Raw genomic sequence first — 19,107 nt, forward strand, 5'->3', positions numbered from 1 at the left:
GGCCCCGGCGCCGTTTCCCAGCGAGCAGGGTCCGAGACACTAGAGAGGGCAGAGCGAGCACTAGCACGAGAGGGGCACGGAAATACCCTCCCTGCTCCTGGCTGCTCAGGCCTTACCCTGAATCCAGCCGAGGCAGCGCGATGTGTATGGATGTTGCTTGGTGCAAATATCAATCAAGCTACAGGTTTGGGCACATCATGGACTTTTTTAAGGGGGGAGTTCCCAGTAAGCGAGACAGCGGGCACTGGAAACGCCACGTGCAGGCATTGTTCCCTTGCCGCTCTCTGCCAGTCGACTACCACTGGTGTCACGTGCTTAAATGCTCCCTGGAATAGAGAAGTCCAAACACAGAAGGGGCGTTTTGCTGCAAGGAAAATCTAAATTCACCAGAAGAGGTTTTCTTCCCCTGCCCTGCCTCGCCTCAGCCGTTGTCTGGAATCGACAGATCGCTTCCAGCGAACAACAGGCACCTTCCTTGATCTGCATCAGGCTCCGAACAAAAAAGGATGCCGTGTTGCATTTGTAGAGAAGCCGAGTTTGCAACTGTTATCTTTAAATTCATAGAGGGACATTTAGCAGTCCAGAGTTTAGTACCAAATATAATACATTGTAAAGCAAGAAGCCTGTGTCCCACAACAAGGACACCCAGGTAGGCTAAGCCAAGCTAATTTTTAAGCACTCAGTTGAAACAGATGAAGGCAGATTTACTGTCAAATATATCAGTCCTGTAGCAAACAGTGCTATTAAGAAGGAGAATTAGGGTATGCCCATAACAGGAAGTGTTGTAAGGACAACAGCACAGATGGGGAAATCCATTAAGATGTACAGCACAGGGCAGGAGTAAACAGCAGAACAGCAGATCAGGCAGGGGAGGGGGATCAGAATGGCACTAAGGGAGGGTGTGGAGCTTAATTTGGGTCACATCTGCTAAAAAGGTTGGCCCTCACGATAGTCAGGCACCACTCTAGCACAGACACAGACTAGCATCACTTGGGTGCAGCTAGTCATAGAGAAGTAGAGCTAGAAGGGACCTCCAGAGGTCAGCCAGTCCAACCCCCTGCCTGAGGTAGGATCATCCCTGTCCAAACCATCCCATACAACCGTAATTTAAACTACATCAGACTACGCTCAACCCTGACACAACATAGACCTAACACCCTAACCTGCTAACTACAGGTAAAGCAGGGGAACCACGGCAGCCAGCATCCTGCTTCTGTGAAATGTTGTCAATAGACTTCTTTTATATTTTTTTATATATATATATATATACACACATACACATCATCTAGTATAAAACTTTCCATCACACCTTAAACCACATTAAGAAGCTGTGCACCCATTACAATAAATGCATCCACTCCCATGCGCCCCCGCACACCGACCCATTGCCCTTCCCTAACCCAACTGCAGTCCTTTTGTCCAATCTGCTGGTTTGGAGATTACATTCTCACTTCATTCCCTGTCCTTGTCACTGTTGACGGCACTGTCACTTCCGCTGCTGCTGATTCTGATGCTGTTTTCCTCGTTGTCTCCGGGTCCAGTTGCGTCGTTGTCCTCTTCATTCTCCCTGTCTGCTCCGCCTCCCAGGGGGTCTTTGAACCAAGGGCCAAGTGTCCCTTTTCGCTCAAGAGGTCCCGGTAGAGGGCCACACCTGCCTGCTACACAGGAAAGCAAAATAACTCCACAGTCCGTACCAAGCACACAGCCCACAGTGTCCTGTTATTCAGCCCCTGGTGTTGCCCCTGGGTCTCGACTGACCCAGACCGGCCCCATGAGCAGGACCCAGGATGCATGCTGCCAGCAGCCCCCATTCCAGATGCTCTGGGAACTGTACTGCACACAGTGCTCACCCCAAGCATGAATACCTGGCACATGTACACTCACTGACCTTGTGTTTGACTCTCGACAGAATGCCAAGAGGAAAGATGAAGAAACATTATGTGAGGCAAAGCAAGAACAGAGCGATAACGACAGGAAGGAGAGAGAGAATGACCGGAAGTCCAGGGGCAAAGGGAGGGATATGACACAGGGGCAGGTCACTGTGTGGGAGGACATTGTTATAAATTGCTGACACATTTTACCCCAGTCTACCTGGCAACCTCTGGAGAACACAGTCTATTGAAACCTCCCACCCTTGTCTTCCCCCAAGGTCATAGGGCGTGTCTACATGTGCTTCTATGCACGCCTAAACTTAATAGGCGGCTAGGATCTGGAACCAGCTTCCAAGGGAAGTGGTGCTGGCTCCTACCCTGGGGGTCCTTAAGAGGAGGTTTGATGTCTACCTGGCTGGGGTCATTTGAGCCCAGTTTTCTCTCCTGCCCAGGGCAGGGGGTCAGTTTTGATGATCTACAAGGTCCCTTCTGACCCTACTTCTATGAATCTATGAATATGCATTTGCCTAATGAGCATCAAGGCAATTTAGGTGTGTGTCTACAAGCATGTGCTAGGCACATTAACGTGGCGTGAGGACTGACTCGGGACTAAAGTGAGTTCCAAGTCAGTTGACATACACTGCATTAATGCACCTTAGGGTGCTTACATATTCATTAGGGCACTTTAGCTATTTGTGCCTAAATTTGATCTCTGTTTTTGCAGGAATCAAATTTAGGCATGAATAGCCTAAAACTGCCATTTTTAAGGCACAGTAAGGGCCCACACATGTAGATCTGTGCCCTTAATGCACCTTAAAAATAGCTAATGCAGCTTAAATCAGCACATGTAGATGCACCCTATGGACATAGAGTCATAATAGAACCATAGAAAATTAGGCTTGGAAAGGACCTCAAGAGGTCATCTAGTCCATTGGTTCTCAGCCTTTTTTGTACCAGGACCCTTTTATAAACATCAATGGCCAGTCCCACCCCAGTGCCCCTCGCTCCTAACCCACTGGCCCCCCATCCCCAGGTCCCAGCCCCTCAGTGTGTGGGGCTGGCATGAATGTGTGGGGCAGGGAGGGGCAGCGTGGGTCCCAAGCAGCCCCTTGCAGGCTGGAACTCTTCTAGCCTTCAAGGGAAAAGCCACGGTTTCCTACATTTTTCTCCTTTAAAGGATAATCCATTTTTTAAGTTTCTTTTTCCATTTTTTAAGTTTGTTTGCAACCCTTGCATATATTCTTGCAACCCACTTTTAGGTCACAACCCACAGGTTGAAAAATACTAATCTAGTCCAACCACCTGCACAAAGCAGATGGACCATCCCCAGCTATATCATCCCAGCCTAGGCTTTGTCTACCCAGGTCTTAAAAACCACTAAAGATGGAGATTCCATGCCCCACAGGTTGGATTATCTTGATATCCAACTGTTCCCTGCTTCTAAGCCAGATATCACTTTGCAATTCACATAAGTCCTGTTTGTATGTAGCTCTTAGCACTAGTTACTACAGTTCTCCAGTTATGGTGCAAAACTCCATTGGATCAGCATGGTGAGCTGCAGCGTTTCTCAAATTGTGGGTCACAACCCAAAGGTGGGTCGCAAGACTATACGAAAGGGTCAGAAACAAACTTTAAAAATGGATTCTCCTCTAAAGAAGTAAAACATGGGAAACCGTGGCTTTTCTCTTGCAGGCTGTAAGACTTCCAGCCTACAAAGGGCTTCTTACCACCCCCCACCCCCGCTGCCCCACACACTGGGGAGCTGGGGCCTGCGGACAGTGGGTCAGGAGTGAGGGGCACTGGGTCGGGACTGGCCATCAACGTTTACAGATGGGTCCTGGTACAAAAAAGTCTGAGAAACACTGAGCTAGAGGACATCCTCTCAACAAGCTGGCAAGGTGGGAGGGGGAAATGACATGAGTTAACTTTGCATTGAGCCATCTCCTTACAGAAAAAAGTGACTGCACTGCTGGGGAAATGTGCCAGATGAGCAGTGCTGGGGAATGAAGTCATCTCTTTCAGAGCAAGTACAGCCTACAGAATAATAGTGCAGGTTTCTTCATTCCAGGCAGAAACAACTAATGTTACTTTAAGATTCAGTGCCCCACATCTGTTGCCCTCAAAAACACAGAATATTTCATCCTCCAAATGTATTACTTTAATCTTTTTTGCCTCACATTTTATGTTGTGTACTCTACTTGCATTCTATAGATGGGAAAGTGTGCCAGGAAGTTGGATCAACTCACAAACTAAGTTGATGTCAAACCCAAGATTGCTTTACATTCAAAGCTTCTCTAACTTTATCCCAACTATACAGCTGGTCCAATAAAATATATCACCCCCGCACCCCCCCACAAAATTGCCCAAAGCCAAGATTAGAATTGAGACTCCCTGTATCCTCCTCCTATATTCACAGGGGTCTGTATCTCTCAAATGCACTTTTACCTTGCTAATAATCATTCCTAAAGATGGAAGAGCAACTTACCCCCAGTGTCTGCTGAATGCCTAGCCCCGGAAAAAGACTAGATTTGTTAATTGTGCCGGTGGTCTTTAAGATCTGACCATTTAAAGGTTTGGATCTAAACAGAGAGTAACTTGAAAGCAATCATCAAGCAGAAACGAGAGATATCTTAAGTGTACACCTTTGAGGGGAAATGAGAACACGCCCTTATCTGCAACAGACTAACCTATCCTAAAGAAGGACGTGGAACCTACACTGATTTATTAGGCCCATTTGGAGCTTAGATGCATGCTGTACAACCAATGTCTTGACATGGCAGAGTGATGAGGATCAGAGCCTTTCCTGGCATGATGGGTATCTTCTGCTCTAAGCCTCAAGGACAAACTCCATGATTAGGGCACAGAAGTTTTCTCAGGTAAGCGCACAGGGTTCTGCCTGAGTTTTCTCTAAAGGACCTAATGATTTCAAAGGTCAAAATGCTGTTATCAGTCTTTGGACAACAGCAGTAAAACTGGAGAATGTGAAACCCACAGTGAAAATTACCAGTACTTTGCACCTGCTAGACAAATCCGTGACAGCAGAAGGATCAGACTCTGCTCCTAAGACAAGGGATCAGTTTTGGCCCAGCCAAACAGAAAAACCATTCCAATATACTATTTCTAGGTCATTACAAAGAAAGAGAAAATAAAGTAATTAATATTGTTATATAACAGTTCTCTTCACTTACATTTAAAAGATAAACACAAAACAGATTAATGTGGATTTGATTGTATTACTGCTCAGAAATTAGAGGCCTTTGGTGTTTACCACTGAGGCTTAGGTTGCCAGAACACTTCTGGCTTCAGATCACTATTTCTATAGAGCCAGTGGTCAGAGTGCAGATACCTTTACGTGGTGGTAAGGCACACAGAGGCTACAGAGCCCAGCTGAAATGCAGTTTGACTTAGGGTGGAATGCTGATGATTTCCCTTCAGTTGCCTTATTCACATACAATTTTGTCCATGTTTGAAATGATCCATTAAAATCAAAGGAGGAGGGCAATTAAGAACCTTGTAGACTTGTGCTATTAAAGTATCCCCTTTTAATAAGGACAATAAAAAACAAATTCCTACATGCTGCCTAACTGAAAGTCACATGGGAGGGTGCAAACAACTTAAGGGCACATTCAGTTACACAGGAATTGTTCAAGCCACTTGTTAGAGGCTGAAAAATCTGCATCTACAAAAAGACCAAGGTGAAGCAGAGATCGGGTCTGTGGCATGCACCCCACCTCTCCATGCAGGAGCACGTGGTACTCATGAAGATAGTGTTACCAGTGCTTCTGTACACTGCACTCGTCTTCCTGCCCCACCCCCACCCCAAGTGCGTCACCCACAGAATCCAGAGATTCATGTGCGTTTTCTTCTGGGAATCCAGAATGGGGAAGGTGGCAAGTAAGACCCTATACAAAAAGAAACAGGCCGGGGGCAGGGAGGTGCCAGACATCCACCTGTTCCTGTGGGCATGGTACATGAGCCAGATCTGCAAGCTAGTGATTGGGCCAGCAACCAGAACAGCCTGTCTTGTCAATTATTTTACAGGTCACCTTCTGAGGCTGTGGGGGTATACACACCAGCCAAAGGGAGACCATGCACTATGGAGCACTCCTGGTCCTACAGTGTTCTGAATGAGTTCCAGAGGGAGCGCGGGCTACAGAAGGAAACCCCACAGACCATGTCCAACCACAGGAAGATACAGAAGGCAGTCAGAGACAGGCTATCGACCATGGACCTGCTCCCTAAAGACCATGCTGTCTGGGACCAGATCTTCCACAAAGACCTACGTAAAGACCACAGAGACTTGAACTGGCTCATAGCTCATGGCATACTCCCAGTGAAGGCATAGAGGCACAGAGCAAGGCAAGAGACTAGGCCCAGCTACCCCAGGGAAATCTGCCAAGGTGAGAACGAGACCATTGACCACCTCCTGTGGCTCTGCCCCTATGCCAAGGGAGTGTGGGAAAAAGTAAGCTGGCTCCTTGAGGAAGTGACAGGAGTCAGGCTGATGACAAGGGAGGAGGTGCTGTATGGACATGTGACCAAACATCAGGGGCTCTAGACAGTTCACTTTGACCAGTTTGTCCCCCGCATCAGGAGCACCGTCATAATGCAGGAACCTCCTGTTATACAGGCACATTGAGCTCAAGGAAATGGACTGCGTCAGAATGTTTCTGAGTGAACTCCAGTCCTACTACCGGAAAGCGGTGGGAGAGGACAGAGAAGATGCAGCCAGTTCCACCTGGAAAAGTACCATTTGGCACAGGCTGTTCAAAGACCCCCTGGGAGGAGAAGTGGACAGGGAGAACAAAGAGGGCAACAATGCAACTAGACCCGGAGACAGCGAGAAGAACAACAACAGGATCAACAGCAGTGGAAATGACAGCGACACCGACAGTGACAAGGACAGTGACTGAATTGAGAATGTTCACTGAGGACTAAGGGACAGTTTCTTCTGGGGATCCAGAATGAAGAAGGTGGCAAGCAAGACCCTATACAAAAAGAAACAGGCCGGGGCAGGGGGATGCCAGACATCCACCTGTTTCTGTGGGCATGGTACACGAGTCAGATCTGCAAGCTAGTGATTGGGCCAGCAACCAAAACAGCATGTCTTGTCAATTATTTTACAGGTCACCTTCTGAGCCTGTGGGGGGTGTACACACCAGCCAGAACTGAGGACTAAGGGACTATGATTGGGTTAGGGAAGGGTAGAGGGTAGGTGCATGGTGGTGCAGGGGAGTGGATGCATTTATTGTAATGGGTGTGGAGGTTTCTTAATAAGGTTTAAGATGTGTGATGGAAAGTTTATGATAGAGGATGTAGACATATAACTTTATATATATATATATATATATATATATAATTGCTTTTGTTTTTTCTTTTAAAAAAATCTGCATCTATGAGAAGACCACAGAGACTTGAACAGGCTAATAGCTCTCTGTGCACTCCCAGTGAAGGTGTGGAGGCACAGTGCGAGATGAGAGACTAGCTCCAACTACCCCAGGGAAAGCTGCCAAGATTGGAGCGAGATCATCGACCACCTCCTATGGCACTGCCCCTATGCCAAGGGAGTGTGGAAAAAGGTAAGTTGGCTCCTTGACAAAGTGACAGGAGTCAAACTGATGACAAGGGAGGTGGCACTGTACAGACACCTAACTAAACATCAAGGGTCCCCGACAACCCACTTCGACTAGTTTGTGTCCTGTGTCAGAAGTGTGACCTGTGGAAATGCAGGAACCTACTGATGTACAGACACACTAATCTAAAGGACACAGACTATGTTAAAATGTTTCTAAGAGAACTCTTCCTACTACCAGATGGGAAAAGACAGAGAAGACACAGCCAACTCCACCTGGAAAATGGACACTTGGCACAGGCAGTCAAAGAACCCTCAGGAGGGGGAGCGAACAAGGAGAATGAAGAGGACAATGACACAATTGGACCTGGAGACAAGGAAGACAGCATCAGAATCAGCAGAAGTGGAAGTGACAGTGACAGCGACAAGGACAGGGAAAGAACTGAGAATGTAAACCCCGAATCAGGGCTTGGACTAAAGGACTGTGACTGGGTTAGGGAAGGGCAGCAGGTGGGTGTGCAGGGGTGTAGGGGAGTGGGTGCATTTACATAACAGGTGCACAGTTTCTTAATGAGGTTTTAAGGTGTGTAATGGAAAGTTTTATGCTAGATGAAGTGTGTGTGTGTGTGTGTGTGTGTGTATTTGTTTGGGGTTTTTTTTTTAATCTGTATCTAATTGCAACAAAATGTCCTCTTCACTGTCGCTGTCCATTTCCCTACTGGGGGGAAATCTTGAAAGATCCTGTGCCAAGTGTCCCTCTGCCAGGTGGATTTGGCTAGATCCTCACTGTCCTCTGCTACCGATTTCTGGTAGTAGGACTGAAGTTCAGTCAATGCCATTTTAAGACAGCCTACCTCCTCGAGGTTCATGTGTCTGTACATCAGGAGTTTCCTGGACTTCCACAGGGCACTCCTGACACAGGACATGAACTGATTGAAGTAGGCCGATTGGCTCCCCTAGTGTTTAGTCAAATGCCTGTACAGCACCGCCTCTCTTGACAGCTATCTTTCCTCTGTCACTGCTTTGCAGAGCCACTTTTCCTTCTTCCACACCTCCTTGGCATACGAGCAGAGCCATAGGAGGTGATCAGTAGTCTTTGTGGCTCCTTGGCAAGTTGCCCTCAGGCAGCTTGGTCTCCCCAGTTGTCCTTCTCTATGTCTTCGGGCTTTCACTGGGAGGGCTCAGTGGGCTATCACCCAGTTCAGGTCTCTGTGGTTTTTATGCAGGTCCTTGTGGAAGATGTGTTCCCACACAGCTTGGCAAGCATCATCTAGAAGCAGGTCCATGGATGACATGATGTCTCTGCTTCTCACTGCCTCCTGTATCTTCTAGTGGTTGGCCATGGTTGTGGGGCCTGCACTCTGTACACCGTACATGCTGTGCAACTTGTTCAGAGTCTCATAGAACCACGGTTGGCCCATGAGCCATGGTCTTCCATTGATTGGTGTGAACACCCCCCATTGTCTCAGGAGGTGCCTTGCAAAATATCTCACGAGACAGGCTGTTTTGGACTCTGTGCCCATCGCCAGTTTACAGAAACGGGCAGCGACAGTGAAGAGGACATCAAGACAACCAAATCAGAAGACAGCTGTGCGGGCTGGGAGCGGTCCGAGGCCCTCGGGGGCGTGCGGCGGGCTGTGGCCAGCAGCCCTGGCACGCGGGTCGGGGAATGCAGGCCGGTGGACTAGAATTAGGCACGGACGCTTAGCGGTTGATTAAAGATTACTTTACTTACACCGTAGATGGTCGCGGTGCAGGCAGGAAAACTTGCTTGCGTTGCAGTTACAGACAGACACGTGGAGTTTGCTAGGCTCCACAATGCAAACTCGAACAAGACCCACAGAAAACTCGAGCCTCTTGAAATAACTCGGACAGAGCTCTGGATACACACACTCACGAAGTTTGCTAGGCTCCATGGAATAAGCGCGCAGGGAAGGGGTTCGTCGAGGGATCGCGCTCAGCGACGGGGAGAGGCCAGAGGTTGATCAGACCCCTATAGACTTCTTAAGGTACACGCTGGGTCCGTTGGGCTCCGCAGCGCTTAGAGTTCTTCATGAGACGTGAAGTCCTCCTCCTCCTGATGGTTGTGGAGTCCTCCCTTGCAGGGTTCTTCTTGGAGTTCTCCAACTTGGGCAGAAACAGCTCAAGCCTCTTATACGGCTAGCAAGCCAATTGCTAGCCGCCACGTGGGAATAATTTAGAACTGGCCAATAGTGGGACACAAATTTGCATGCGGGTGGCGGGAACTCCTTTGCACTGTGCATCTCTCTTTGCAACTGAGAAATGCACCCTGCAAAGAAAGCTCCGAGTGGCGGGAAATAATTTAGCAGTGCCGAAGCACACACAAACAAAATCACACCCTTGGGTTGTGACAACAGCAATGAGGATGGAAGAAATGACAGCAGCAGTGGGTCCTCCAGAGGAAGCAACAGCAGATGTACTGAGTTTTAAAGCTGGTATTTGAGGACTGGACTGAGACACAGGGGGTTGAAGGGAGATGATACCTTGCGGACGGGTGCATGGGAGCGTCATTCCGCAGGTGCATATACTGTAATGGGTGCACAGGTTTTCCTCTAGTGGGTTATGGAGGTAATGAACCGGGACTAGAAGGTGTGTGTGTAGATATAGATATACTATTATACACACACACACACACACACACAAAGACATTTACAAAAAAAAAATTCTGATTGCTACAAAATGACAGATTGTGGCTCATCTTCAACATACACACTCAGCAATGGGAACTACAGATTTAGTATATGATGGTCTGTCACCATATGGAACTGTTTAGTCCCCAGCTGTTTAGATGACACCTATGCACTAAATATGACAGCAGCTGCAACACAGTTTCAAAGGACACATTCAGTTACATCTGGAATAGGGCATTACACCAAGCCACTACTCACCAGATCCTTCCCCAAGGGAAAAGCTATTTTTTGAGAGTAAGGACACAGGCTTATGAGTGAATTCCAGTGGACAAACTCTAATGAATTACATCGCACTAAATGTATCATCTATTGTCTCGCAGTTTCTAGATGGTGAAATGTCTTTAAACGTTTCCAAGGGTCCTTGTGCCTGTCCCACACTTCCTTCCTTTTTTTACAGAAATACCTGATTCTTCCTTAAAACCCAAATTAACATGTCTCATTTTCCCTCAGATATATTATTTCATTGCTGCTGAACAGACTTGACCAGAAAATAATCTGTTGTGCCTTCTCATCCTTATGCTTTCCTTCCTTTCAATTTTGAGAATGACTTATCATAGCTTTGAAACAACAACAACAAAAACCTATTACTAGCACTTAAGAAGCAGGAAACATAGAGGCACACATTACTGGAGATTTTAAAATTTCTCACGTTCACTCTGTTACAGTAAACTAAACCTAAACAGAAAAAATACAAGACAGAGTAATACCAAGATGGACCGGACTGACATTAACACACCCGAATACAGCTGCAGCAACTAAAAGACCCGTGCAAATTCAACTGAGACCAACAAAAACAGAAGTTGAAAATGGACAGCACTAACAGCTTTTTCTGTACCCATCGAAACTAATAAACCACCATCTATTTTTCAACCACACTGCTCAGTCTCCGTAGAGACTGTCAAAAATTGCCAATGCCGACTATATTTCAAGTCGTCATGGCGGGGTATTGGGAAAAGTTTTCAATTAGCAATAATCGCGCCTCGGATTAACCTCATTGGCTACGATACTGCCACTGCGCAAAGCTACCGACTGCTTCCCAGCACCAGAGCCCCCCAGCAGAGCGCACACTGTCTTGTTAGGGTGATATCGCATTCCAATTGATACTGAATCAAGTACACTGCCGAAGCCTGTGTACGGCTTTTTACACCCATAACACAGCTTCTGCCTCGGGATTCAGGGGTACGTCTCCATTCCTCCCATCCAAACACCACACTTTACCCCCAAAGGATTCTGGGAGACCGTATGCAAATTGATAACGCGTCACAGGGCGTTGTCTGGCTCCCGCTCCCGAGGGGCGGGGCGCCGGGGGCTGGACCAGCCGCGGGGGTGGTGGGACTTGAGCGCTGGCGCAGACACGTGGGCTCTAGGGCTGCGCGGTGGAAGGGCGGGGGCGCCCCTGTGCGGCAGCACGCGCACAGCCGGCTTGGCCGCGGCCCCGGGCTGCGTACTGTGCACAGCGCGGCTGTTCCGCGGAGGGCGTGGGGGGGAAGAGGCAGGGACTGAAGCTGCCGGGCTGAGATCTTCCTTGGGACCAGCTCTGTGGCTGCAAGAAAGTGCTGCAGCAATGAAGTTTGGTGCCTGCGGCAAAGCCCACAGGTGCAGCCCATCCTCGCCCGGCTCACAGATGGGGGGCACATGCCGCCCCATGCTTGCCTGGGAGCGTGGGCGGAGGGAGAAAAGATTATTTGGGGTGCTAAGTAAAACTTAAATGATATTTCTACACACACGCACACACCGGGGGGGGGGGGAGAGAGAGAGAGAGAGAGAGAGTGTGTGTGTGTGTGTGTGTGTGTGTGTGTGTGTGTGTGTGTGTGTGTCAGACCCACGCCCCCCCGCGGGGAGGGAGGGAGTGGGGCAGGGGTGAATGGCTCAGGGGCAGGTCGTGGGAGAGTCGGTGGCTCGTCCCGGGGCATGGGGGTCTCTGAGCACTGTGCACCCCAATCAGTGTGCAGGACAGAGGCGGGCTCTGTGATGCCATGTGCCTCCTGCGCACTGGCTGCACTGAGACCCCCCCGCCAGCCCCGGGACGGGAGGTGCATGGGGTCACTCAGCTGCCTGGGCAGAGGCAGCTGGGCATAGAGCCCAGCTCGTAGTGACAACCCACCTCCACCCCATGCACAGATTGGGGGGGGCACATGCCCCTCATGCCTGCCCTGGGGGTGCGCACAGTGGTTGGAGCCCCCTACACCCCTGGACGAGCCACCAGGGCTCTGACCCTCCCACCTGGGGCCCTGTTGACCCCAGTCCCTGCCCCACATCCTCCCTCAACACAGGGGTCTCGATCTGCCCCCCACGACCCTTCCCTCCCTGCTACATACTTACCTATTGGGCGCTGCTCCACACACAGCAGGGCTGGGCTGAGTTCCTGGCTGCTCGGCTGTCTGCGCGCACCCCTCTCTCCCTTGCTGCAGCTGGCTGGAGCCCCCACCCAGGTGGTCCTCTGCGCTGCCACAACTGCCCCACATTGGGGGGGGGGAGGGGGCTAAGCCCTGTTAGCCCCAGCCTTCTGCCACCTATGCCGGGGAGTGCATGCAGCAGTGGCAGCCACCCCTTCCCCTGTCCTCATGCCCCCCTAAATGAGCTGCTCACGGCACTGTCTTTGCTTGGGCACCACGGGCAGTTGCCCTGCTTGCCACCCCTTGCTATGGCACTGGGTGACACTGAGGACGTGTTTGGTTGTAGCCATGTTGGTCTAAGGACGTAGGCAGGCCAGGTTCTTCTAGTAGAGGTGAGATCTTGTATTAGACCAACTGAGTAGCTGGAAAAAAGTTCTTGGCAAGCTTTGGGGTGCAGTCACCCTTTGTCAGGCACAGGGAGTCTCAGCTGTTCTGGGACTCCCAGGAACGAGAGAAGCTAAAACTATAACAGGATGTCAGTGAGAATGGGAACTGGTAGAAAATATGAAAACAAGAGGTAGACCCCCCCCCCCCGGCCGAGTGGGGCTGAAGGGGAGCCAAAGGTAATAAGTAAGGTACCTTAGCAGTTTTCCAAGGGAGAAGAATCTGGTCATGAAAAAATAAATAACTGAAAACTAAGACGACGAAGAGCAGAAAAAAAGAAGAGAAGAAAAAAAGAACGGAGAAGTGTAAGACTGAGAATATTTACGACCCTCAGACCCTTCTTCAACAGATCTTGAACGGCGATAAAGCAGCTTCTCCCGCTGAACACGGGACAAGCACCACTTCGACCCAAACCCGACCAACTCAGCTCTACTTTTAACTCACGAGGTGCAGTCTCCGTGGAGACTGTCAAAAATTGCCGTTGCCGACTATATTGCAAGTCGTCACGGCGGGGTATTGGGAAAAGTTTTCAACTAGCAATAATCGCGCCTCGGATTAACCTCATTGGCTACGATACTGCCACTGCGCAAAGCTACCGATCTCTGGGCCGGCCCGGGGGCCCCCAGAGCGCAAGCCTTGCAAGGTCACGGTGAGCGCCGAAGACACGAGCCCGGGCCCGACTGGGGGGGCGCAGAGGATTGTGGGACGCCGCATGCTAATGAAGACAGCCCTGAACTTGCGCCGCGGTAGCTCCTCCCGGCGGCGGAGGAGGTGTCAGTGCGGGCTCCAGCGCCTGCTGCTTGCAACGTCCTTGCTGTGCGGCCGAGCGGGCGGAGCCAGCGAGCACGTGCTCCACACCCGATCCAGGAGCCGGCGCAGCTCGGTTCCCCGAGCCTGGAGAGCTGCTTAATTCCCCCAGCCGTTGGCAGCTGGATGAGGCTGAGGCAGAGCTGTCCCAGCCCCAGCGCCCAGGACATGGGACCTATTTTTTTTTCCTCTTTGTGTTTTTTTTTAGCTACAGGGATTGTCCTGGTACCTAATTTCCCAATGCCCTGTCCCAGTGGCTTGAACCACAGCTGTTGTGGGCAATTTTTGGCAGCCTCTGTGGAGGCTTTCATTTTTCTGAGTTTGAAAAGCAAAGGAATGAGTAATGAGCACCCTATTATTCTAGCTGGCTCTGGGCTGGTGATACAGAGGGATCTATATAGTCTCTTCTATAAGAACACAGCTGACTCTTGTGCTTACTCCTGGGGCTTAAGGTGTAGCCCATCTCTACTTTACCATCCTTTCTATTGTCAATTTTTCCAGGCCTGCCTATCCACGTTTCATACATTTGCTTCCTTCTTAGCCACAGAATACGCTCTCTCTCATTCACCTAATAAAGCTGCTTTGTTTTCCTTTAAATTTCTTTTCAGTATCCGTGTGCTGTTTTTTGTGTCCATGTTTACAGGAGGATAGGCAGCCCCAAGCCCAGAGGCTTTGGAGTTCAGATGTCCCTGGGCCTCACTTGCGCTAAACCAAAAGACCAAAGGAGCAAGCTAGGGGAAAACCCCCCATCTCCATAAAAATAAAGCAGGTAGCTGAGACTCTCCAATTAGGAGGCTATAGTAGACTCTGGTTGCGGGGCCTGCCCACAGTCCAAGGGACAGGTCTCCATTCCTTACTACACAACACCATTGAAAGTGATCTTGGCTCGGTGATCATAGTATCTACCCTGCCAGAACAGGGGTTGCACCTGCTGTGAGCCAAAAGGCCAACCACCAAAGGGATTAGGGTATTTCCCCTGCTGTTCTTCTACTTTTCAATGACAGGAAAGACATCAGTCTCAGCAGAGGCCATCAAAAATTGCCCATGATAGCTGTATCTCAAATTTTCAGGGCAGGACATTGGGAAAGGTTTTCAACTAGCAATAATTGTGCCTCAGTTTAACATTTTTTTTTTTTAAGGAAAATTTTCCATGTCCCAGGTCTAATTAGCCAGATCAGATCCAAATCCACTTGAATGATCCGAGAACCATAGGTGGCCCTGCTCCACCCCAGCCTGGGATTTCAGATACTTCCAAATCTTTTGGCACGCATCCTACGTGCAGGCCCAAGCCTGAAGGCTTGGGGTTCAAAGGCCCCCGAGTTTCACTTCCCCTCATCTGTATGGCTGCAAGACCAAGCTAGAGAGAAGTCTCCCATTTCCATAAAGTTGGCGTATAGCCAAGATCCTCCCACTGGAAGCTGGTTAGTGGGAAGCTAACTATGAGGCTCTTATAGGGAGTCGTGTCCACAAGCAGACACAGGTACAACCCTCCAGTACACAGGGCCATTTCAGTTGCATCACCTTGGTCAAGGTATTTCCCTTGCCACCATCGTGGTCATGGTATTTCCCCTGCTTGTCGTGCCCTTGTGTAATTGAAAGCATGTCACCAGTTACCATCAGCATCCTCCTACGTGCAAATGGCAATCTCATGAATCAGCAGGCATGAGACCACATCAGAACACCTAGGGAGGCACCAAAAGAAACATCTTGCCTAAAACTCAAGCAGACCCACAGAAACAACAGAAAAGAGCTTCAGCAAAACTATAGACTAGAAACCATAGCAAAGAAAACCAGTAAAAACTTCACTGCAACCCAGCACTATGTACAAGCACACCCAGCTACTTAACCAACTTCACTGCTTTTTAAACTCAGGAAAGACACCAGCCTCTACAGAGGCCACCAAAAATTGCCCACCACAGCTATATTGCAAGTTGTTAGGGCAGGGTATTGGGAAAAGTTTTCAACTAGCAATGATCACGCCTCAGTTCAACCTCACAGGCTATGATACTGCCACTGCGCAAAGATAATGATACTAAGTCATGTGACCCAGTGCAGTTTCGGGGCACTCCTTCCCAGGACACAGCGAGCCCTGCCTCAAACCCACTCTGTACCAACTGGCTTTTCTACCAGGCCCCTCACCCTGCTGTCGTGTTCTGCTGGGGGAAAAGCCACCCCACAACCAGCTGGTCAGAAACTGTTGGGCCAGTGGTTGCTCCTGGTGCATTATGGATCACATTTTTCTAAGTAGACCAGGGGCAGGCAATTATTTCAGGTGCAGTGTTGCTTAATGAGGTTTGGCAAAATGTCAAGAGCTGCAAGGGTAGCCTCACCCCTTGACAGGTTGCCATTTTGGGGACCAGAAGTCCTGCCCGCTAACCCCAGACCTTTGCCACTGAAAGTCCCTCCCCTTGCCCCAGAAGTACTCCTTTTGGGAAGGAGACCCCTCCTTCCCAAAGGAGGGGTCTCCTTCCTTGCCATCTTGGAACCAAAAAACCCACAAATTATATAACTGCTCCTATCCATGGAAATCTTTAGTATAAGGTGAAAGATTTATGCGACTTGAAGAGAAACCAGAGACTTGAAGAGAAACCAACCAACTAAAAGTCAAACATTGACAACAGCATATTTTAATTTTATTTAAAATATATATATTTGTCCTGATTTAGGTGTTTTTTGTTATGTATACGATTGTGCAATTCTTAAAATGAAGTCATAGGCCAATAAAAGTCCATAAGAATCAATGGACCAGAAGGTACCCAATAAGATCATCAAGTCTGGTTCCCTGCCATAGGCAGGGGGTTAATGAGTTCAAAATAGCTCAAGGAGGTGCTTATTCAGCCTCCTCTTGAACACCTCCAAGGATGGTGACCACACCATCTCTGCTGGGAGTGTGTTCCAGGTTCTAGTTACCCTTACGGAGAAGATGTTCTTCCTTATGTCCAGCCTGAATCTTCTCTCTATTAGTTTGTGACTACTGGTCCTCGTCCTCCCAAGGGGTGCCTTTCTGAAGAGTTGCTCCCCCAGATCTTGGTGTTCCCCCCGACATACTTGTAGGTCTCCTCTTACCCAGACTGAACAATCTCAGCTGCCAGAGTCTCTCCTCATAGGAACTATCCTCCAGGCCTCTAATTATGTTGGTGGCTCTGTACCCTCTTGAGTTTATCTGCATCCTTCTTGAATTGCGGTGCCCAAAACTAGGCACAATACTCCAGTTGCGGCCTCACCAATGCTGAGTAGAGAGGGATCTGTTGGTGACACATTGGCTGATGCATGCCAGAGCTCTATTGCCTTGCTGGTGACTTCCTCACACTGTTGGCTCAAATTCATCTTCTGGTTAATTGAGACTCCCAAGTCCCATTCAGATGCTGTGCAAACCAGTGGGATACCACCTATCCTAAAACTGTGGTGAAGGTTCTTCCTACCCAGATGAAGGACCCGGCACTTTTCCCTGTTGAACTTCATCTGATTCCGATCAGCCCATAGAACCAACTGTGGGCTGTCCCTCTGTATTCAGAAGGGGTCCCACAGTGGAGGTCGATTTTTTTCTAACGCCCCCCCTTCCCCCGCCCAGTGTACCTGTAGAAGGATGTTTTGTTCTTTATTTTGGATGCCAGCTTGATCTCCATGCCTGCCTTGGCTTTCCATATCTCATACCTGCGCACTCTGGTTATATAAGTGAACTCTTCTCTTGTTGCTGAACCTCTTACAAGTCTTACTCTTGTATCTTGTGGGGAGGTGTGGACTGGTGTCGGGGGCAAGGGTGGGTGGGTGTGGAGTTTGTGGGGGACTGTAGGTGTGTGTGTGTGGATGAGTCTTTATATGGGTGTGGGGTGTGTGGATGTGGGTGGGTATGGAGGGTTTGTTGGGGGCTGTTTGTGGGGATGTGTAGGTGTGTGTGTGAGTGGGTATGGCGTTTGTGGGGGCTATGGGATGTATGGAAGGTGTGAGGGGGGTATGAGGGTGTGGGTGCATGTGTGTATGTGGTGGGGTGTGTGAGTGTACCAGTGCATGGGTCTCCCCTCAGAGGCACACGGGTATGTGCGGGGGGGAGGGTGTGTGTGGTGTTTGTGGTGTGTGTGGGGCAGGGTGTGGTTGTGGGGTTTGCAAGTATGTGGGTTGTGCATGGGAGCCCCCAGTACACACACCCCTGAGCCGTTCAGCCCCTGCCCTGCAACAGCCCAGAGCCTGCGTGCCCTGTGGCACTTTCCTGCCACCTCCAGCAGCACACAGATCAGCTGGAACCTACGCATAGCCTTGATCTGGCCCTCTCTATGCTGCCCAGCTGTTGCACATCCTTCCACCCCCTAGGCACACAATGGGGCTGGGATGGCTCCACAGCGGGACTGGCTTTCTAGGCAGGCCAGGTGGTGGAGGCTCCTCCTGGCCACTGCCACTGGCCTCAGCCCCACGGTACCAGTGGGGACCCGTGCACAACTCTGACCCTGCACCTGCTTCAGGTTCACCCATCCAGGCTCAGCAGTTGGAGCTCAAGACAGAAGCTGTTGCTCAGCATGAGGTAAAAGCAGCCCCTCCTACTCCCACTACCGGCACTTCCTGGTGTAGCCTCCTGGAACCTGCAGTGTGCCGGGCTGCCCTGTGTCTGCTCTGCACTGCCACTGCTGTCCCGCCAGGCAGCCCAGTGTAGCAAAACCACCAGTTTTCCTTTTTTTTCTTTTAAAATGCATTCCCCCCCTTCCCCAACCATTTCTGACTTTCTCTCCCTCTCTATTCCCAATAGATAAGTACAAACGAGCTAAGACATTGGATAAGCTTCAGTATTTTATTTTGGTAGCAAGTTATATTTGGGTTTTTTCTCCTTCTTTACATTATATAATTATTATGTTTATATTGATGTTTACTGTTTCATATTACTGTTTTACTGGTACTATATGATTTACGCCTACATATGTAAGTTAGCATAAGTCATGTGAAGTTTCCATTTTGTTTGTCAAGTCTCCATCTTGTTTCCCATGCCCTGTTGTGTAACCTATGACTCATACCTACCCCTCCTATGTAAATTGGTTCCTGAATGAATAGGGATGAATGAGGGTGCTTGAGGGACAATGGCAGTAGGTCTAAAAATAGCTCTCTCTGAATGACCGAACCATCGACACCAATACCTGGACCAACGACCCAGCCATTGGAACCACCCTCAGCATTCAAAGATACAAAAGATGAGGCAACCTACCATTGTGTCAAGGCTGCACATGCTCCGTAAGAACACCTGGAGCTCTCTGGAACAGGGCTGACACTGCCTGGACAGGCCCTCCCATAGGACAGGGGTAGGCAACATTTTTTGGCCTGAGTGCCGAAAAACACCACAATGCCTACCTTGGAAGGTGCCAAAGTGCCGGCATGGCAGAAAA

General features: G+C 49.5%; 4 non-coding genes across 4 annotated transcripts; all 4 read right to left on the reverse strand.

Moving 5' to 3' along the window:
• Positions 1-11,037: 11,037 nt before the first annotated feature.
• LOC112549632 lies at positions 11,038-11,178 on the reverse strand. Its single transcript, XR_003093140.1, has one exon. It is a non-coding gene; the product is annotated as a U4 spliceosomal RNA (small nuclear RNA).
• A 2,209-nt stretch (positions 11,179-13,387) lies between these two features.
• Positions 13,388-13,528, reverse strand: LOC112549633. Its single transcript, XR_003093141.1, has one exon. It is a non-coding gene; the product is annotated as a U4 spliceosomal RNA (small nuclear RNA).
• A 2,097-nt stretch (positions 13,529-15,625) lies between these two features.
• LOC112549626 lies at positions 15,626-15,766 on the reverse strand. Its single transcript, XR_003093136.1, has one exon. It is a non-coding gene; the product is annotated as a U4 spliceosomal RNA (small nuclear RNA).
• Positions 15,767-16,208: 442 nt separating this feature from the next.
• Positions 16,209-16,320, reverse strand: LOC112549628. Its single transcript, XR_003093138.1, has one exon. It is a non-coding gene; the product is annotated as a U5 spliceosomal RNA (small nuclear RNA).
• Positions 16,321-19,107: the final 2,787 nt, after the last annotated feature.

The sequence above is a fragment of the Alligator sinensis genome, unplaced genomic scaffold, assembly GCF_000455745.1.
Source record: "Alligator sinensis unplaced genomic scaffold, ASM45574v1 scaffold505_1, whole genome shotgun sequence".
Classification (NCBI taxonomy): domain Eukaryota; kingdom Metazoa; phylum Chordata; order Crocodylia; family Alligatoridae; genus Alligator; species Alligator sinensis.